We start from the raw sequence: 6,000 nt of genomic DNA, 5'->3' as shown, positions 1-6,000 counted from the left end.
GCACGTGCTTGTCTCACATGTTGGAACCCAGCCCCTGCGATGTTTTCATGCACTGAAGCACTCCTTGTTTCATCCAGCATGGCCAGGACAAGGCTGATGAGTCCCAGGGGCTGGTCTATCCTCTGGCAACTGGTCCCAGCAAAGCACAAACCAGCCTGACTCTGGGTGCCCCTGCAGGGTGCTGGCTGCTCCCAGGGACAGTTTAGGCCACTCCTGTGCTTCCCCAGGGCTCAGAGCAGATCATGGCTGACGGGTGCTGGATGGGGCAGAGCGATGCTGCCGTGCCAGTTGTCACCAGGAAACCTTGTATATTATATCGCAAATTAACTGAAGTAATTGAGGTTGTGCAAACACAATTTATCCTGGCAGGATTTGCAGCTGTGACTGAATTGGCTTTGTTTTCAGCTTTGAAGTTTTCCCCACTGACCAGATGCTGAGGGTTGTGTTGTTTACCCTCCTGCAGAAAGGCATCGTTTTACAGACAGCTTGGCATTTCTCTTTCTTGCAGGTTTCCCTGGAATACGCCATGCTGGAGCATCGCCCTCCTCAGATCCTGCCCAACAACTTTTGAAGCCTCCTAGCCCCTCGCCCCTGCAGGCACCCATCCAAGTACGTGGGTCCTGCTCCCTGAGATGGTGCTGCAGAAGCCGCTCAGCCTGGCCAGCCGAAGGTGTCTCGCAGCCTCCCGAGGTCCCGAGGCTCAGTTACCACTGCAGAAGGCAACTGGGCATGTTTGGGAGGAGGCTGCCTGGCACTGCTCCTCTGGCTGACCCCTCTCCTGGGCTGCCCTGCAAAAACTCCAGTATATATGGCATGACATCGTGCTCAGCTGCATGCCCTGGGCTGCAGGATGGTCACTTTGCCTGTTCATTGCTGCCCCGTTCCTGCCAGACTGTTCTTGCCTTTGAGCCTGATGCTGGAGAGCTGCTCAGACCAGGTACCCCACGGGCGTCCCTGAAATTGCTCGTGTGAGTGGGGAGAGGATGGGGGTGCTCACATAATCAAAACAATCCTTCTCTCAATCCATCTTCTGTGATGTTTATGCCTCACGCTTTGTCTCTGATGTTCAGAGCAAGCTGATAGCCACAGTATTAATAACTTGTTTGTACAGTAATTGCTGCTTAAGATAAATGATTCATAAAGTCTACCAGAGTCTTGGAAATGGTGTAAACAGGGAAAGCAGCTGGAGGACAGCAGTGGGATGCTAATGAGGGACCACCATGGGGAAGTAAATGTATGAAGACTGGGGAGGAGGAGGATTAATCCAGCCCCTAACACTGGAGATCATCCTGCTTCCAGTGCTCACCTGTAGCACAGGGGCAGAGCCCATGCTCTCCAGCCAAGCAGGGCATCAGTCCTGAAATGAGAGGTCTGCAAGAGTCACTATAAACCATGAGGGGCTGGAAGGATACGAGTACTAGAGCCAGGAGACAACGTGAGCAGCTCTGAGATCTCAGGAACAAGGAAGGAGACAGAGGGGACAGGGCTGGAGAGCCAGCCCCGGGTAGCAGGAGGCAAGCTGGCGGGTGGGACTTGCAACATCTGGCATGGGGGATCACCGACCTCCCAGCTCAGCTGAGACCCTGAAGCAGGTAGGGAGGTGGCCTGCTGTTGAACGGGAGCACACAGGCCATCTGCTCCACCAGCTCTGCAGGGCTGTCACCAGCTTTACAGCTCCAGGTTTAACCCTCCGCATTGACAGAATACAACAGACCGGGGTGGAGGGGCAAAAAGTAATAATAACCCTGGTTTTCAGGTGACCAGAAAAAAACTTTGGGAATGGGAAATTGTTATTCCACATACGAGCGTACATACTCCTAGCATGTCACAGCAGTAGCTGTGGTGGATGCTGGGTGGGAAGTGCTCTACTCCAGCCATGGGACCAGTCGGAGGACAGGTTACAGGAACAGCCTTCTGGGGTTGTGTTCATTTGTCAGGAGGCAAGAGCGGCATGACGATGGTCTTTTGAGCTGCCTCTGCTTCACTGCTCTCCTCTGAGTGCCCAGGGAGTGTGGGCACTGCCGGGAGGCCTCCAAGCACTTTCTGCTGAGCACCACTTGGAAGAGACCAGCCGCAGGGCAGCACCTGAAGGCAGACACTGGAAACAACTTTGCAGGATGTTTACGTGTGCTGAACATCCCCCATGTCCCCCATCAGCTCCGACACAGATGACACCCCATGGAAAGGCAAAGAGCTTCCTCTGCCTACCGCTCTCCAGGCACCTGTTGTTTACTAATAAAGCAGAGGCTGCAGGGGAGAGCAAACCAAGATGTGGTATTATTCAGCCTCTCATTGAAATTAAAAGAGCTGAAACTGGTCAAGCTCCGTCTCCCATAAGAACATTAGCAGAAATACCTTCCTTTTTACTTTCTACACAATAAGTTAACAAGGGCTGAAGCAGCCAAGCACAGTCCTCTGCCAGCATCCATCACTTAGCTGCTGGATGTTGATGGAAAGGCAATGCAATGTTAGTGTCGTGGCAGCTTTTTAAGGCAAATTGCTGTTGAATAGCAGAAGTTATCACTTGAGATCACCTGGGAGCTTGGAAGTGCAGCAGAAAGATGAAAATGTCACTGTGGGGGGGCACTGCCACCATCTCTAACTCAGGCTCTGTGGGGTCCCTATAGTAGGATCCCTGTAGGGTGTGAGTAGGGTGCTGCACCCAAACACTGCTAAAAAAAACCCCCAGTGCTCACCCCTCTCCAGGCTAGCCCAGTGGCTGAACAACTGAGGGTGCAAATCAAACACATGTAGGAAGCAGATGGACTACAAATAACAAGCTCCCTGGGACACCCAGATAAGTGACACAGGGTAGCAAACCTGTCCTGCTGCAGCAGAGGACCTTTCCTACCTTGTGCTTCTGATGTGGTGCTCCAAGAGCAGGATTTTGGGCTGCATCTCGACAGGAGGCCACATGCATGTCCCTGCAGCACCATCCTCTGATTGCACCACATCCGGAAAGCTTTCAGCCCCCAAAATCTCAGTGCTATGGCCCTTTGCAGAGCAGCTGCTACGTCCCCATTCCCAAAAAAGAAGCCCTTGAAAGCAGATGAGACACTGACAGAGCAAACACTGTGTGTTTAGCAGGGGGCAGCCCTGGGCTGCTGCAGTCTACCAGCCTGGGTCAGGATGCAAGCAGAGGTGAGAAGCCAACGCACCTCTTGATTGCAAAGAAGATCTCACAAACCTGACCAGGGGCTGGAGCTTGTATGCAATGCAAGAACTGAAGTCACTTAAACCCTTTCAGACTGATTCCCATTTTTAAGGGCTCATGCTGTTGGGCAAGCATGTGCATGTGAGCTCCAAGGTGGAGGAGTGGGGTGAAGCATGGGGCTGTGCTCCTAAACTGCGCTGGGACCCGAGCTGGGAGAGGCTGAGGCAAAGGCTTTTGGTTTTGGGGTGCTCTGCCCTATGGCCAGCTGAACGTGCAGGCCTCCGAGAACACAACTGCTCGCTGCAGGCTGCGTCCCCCTGCCACCACCAGCCCTCCATGCCACCAGATGCAGTATTAGGAGAGGACAAGAGGTGGCAGCAGCCCTCACCACTGACAGCATCCCTATGGAAAGGCCAGGCATCCCGGTCCCAGACTCCCAGCCCCCTCCAGCCTAAGGTAAAGGTGGGAGCCTGCTGAGAGGGGACACACTGCTGGGGGATGCCTGATGCAGGCAGGCACCGAGGCAGCTTCATGTCCCTGTGCCTAGTGCAGGGTCTCCTTTTGAATGACTGGAGCCGATGCTGAGCTAGAGGATCATCCATTACCCTAGGGCAGCACTGGCCTGCAAGTCCAGGGCCTAACTGAGGCTCCAGGGATCCGGAAAGCCGGGTGGCCAGACAGCCACCAGGATTTGGCCCGAGGAGAAGGGACTAAGCATCATGCCTAGCGCTGGCTCTGCTGAACCCCGGGAGCCTTGGGACAAATGAAGAAAATGACAGACTAGAGGGAAATTAATAGAGCAGAAAATTTGAAATGATGTGGAAATAATTCCCCCAGCTTAAGGAGAGCTCCTTGTATGCTTAATTTCAGAACGCGACTGTTTTCGTGTTGCTAAATTACAGTATCAAAGCGAGGGGCCCTGACTGGAGCTTATGGGACATGGGGACATTTCCATGCATGTGGCGAGCTCTCCCATCTGGAACAAGGTAAGGGCTGGGGTGACCTTAGTTTGCCACAGGGTTGGGGGCAAGGAGTGGTGGCGGCTGTCTTGGAAAAGCCAGTGTGCTGCTTGTCGCCTTCATGAAGATTTGTCCCGTTAACCTTTCATCCCTAATTTGGGCCTGCCATAAGCAGCTGAGGGGGATGACAAGGGGATGGGGGGGGGTCTGTGAGGTCTCTGTTGGTCCCTTGCCCCCCCGCCAAACTCTGCCCCCCACTCTCCATGGGGGTTTCTGTCCCCTCTGCTGTGCCAAGCAAAGAGGCTGAGGCACAGCAAGGTTTGGGAGCCAGATGAGCCAGGAGGGATGGAGGGATCAGGCGCGATGGGAAGGGAGGAGAGGGACACTCCTGTTTCAGGGAAACCTCCTGAATCCACCCGCTGTGCAGGGTCTGGCCCCAGCTGCAGGGATGCTGCCGATGCCCTGACCTGGCCCTCCTCCCTGACATTTCCTTGGCTGGCACCTGGGACAGGCGAGGGCTGAGCTGGTCCTGCAAAGATGTCCCAGTGCTTGCAGCCGTCTGCATGCCTGATCCTGTGTGGCTGAGCCAAAGAAGGAGTGAGCACCAGAGACCCAACTCTGCCCCTGTGCCAGGACCTGTAAGACTGGGATGAAACTCTCTCCCCAGGCACATTCCCCATCCAGGGATATGCAGCCTCTTGGGCAGAGGCCACAAAGAGCAGAGACTGCAACAACCCTGGGGAAAAACATGCTTTCATAAAAATGGTGCCCCCTGCACCCCATCCCAGCCCGGGGATCCCCCTGCCCAGGGCTCAGTGGCAGCCCATGGGCATGCTCTGCCGGTGGGTGTCAGGGGAAGTGGGCATAGGGAAGATGTTCTCTCAGATGCTGGAAATCTGTTGGGAAGTCCCCAAGGAGCCCCGGGGAGAGAGAAATCAGCTTCTTTCCTGACAAAAGAAGTTTTCAAGGTGTCCTTTAGGCTTCACAGCGCACAGTGAGATTGATCTGTGCTCAGCCCCCCAGAGAAAATCACCAGTCTGTATTTTCTCTTTCCTCACACATAAATGGGCAGGAGCTGCCCACACGTCCCTGCCAGCAGAGCCGGGAGCCCGCAGCCCCAGGCAGCCAGGAGAAGGGAGGCAGGCAGGGCCAGCATGGGTCCTGCACAGCCCTGCACTGGGCATCAGAGCCACATCCAGCCCGGCCCCAAAGTGAGGGCTTTGTTTCCCCCTCTCTCTGCAGCAAACACGGCTGGCTACAGACTCCTGACGTGCAGGGTGTGAGGGGCATGGACAGGGACAGACACAGCCCTGGGATGTGGGCAGAGGAGCAGGGGGTTCCATCCAGAGACACAGCCCCAGACCACCCCGAGGAGAGCACCAGGAAGAGGGAAAGCAGATTTTTGCCACTGAAGCCCTGCAGACCTGTCCTGTGCATGCTCCAGTGCAGCCTCCACCATGCATGCGTGACCACACAGACCTGCATCCCTGATGGGACAGCCCCAGTTAGGAAACTGGGGCGGCAGCTCCTCTGCTCCAGGGCACTGGGCATCCAGGCAGCACATCTGCACAGAAAACTTTCACGTATCACAGGGATGCAGCAAAAAGCCCTGACTCACGTGAGCGATGCTGCAAGGACCAGCCAGAGTGGCCTCTGTCCTCTTTCTGCTGAGCTAGACCGCTCCTGGCGTCCTTGCTAATCAAGCTGAGTGGAGGTTTCAGCCTTCCTGGGAAATACCCAGGCTTCCCAAGGCTGCATCCACAGCTCAGTTCATCCCTGCCTGCCCTAGTTTCCTCCTGCTCACTGCTGAGCACCAGCAGTGCTGCGTATTCCCCCAGCACAGGCAGCTCGGCACAAGCCGGGGAAATTCCACTTTTATTACAGTAG

This window comes from Gymnogyps californianus, chromosome 21 (assembly GCF_018139145.2).
Source record: "Gymnogyps californianus isolate 813 chromosome 21, ASM1813914v2, whole genome shotgun sequence".
Lineage (NCBI taxonomy): Eukaryota > Metazoa > Chordata > Aves > Accipitriformes > Cathartidae > Gymnogyps > Gymnogyps californianus.
The sequence above is the reverse complement of the archived record's forward strand: the minus strand, read 5'-3'. Positions refer to the sequence as shown.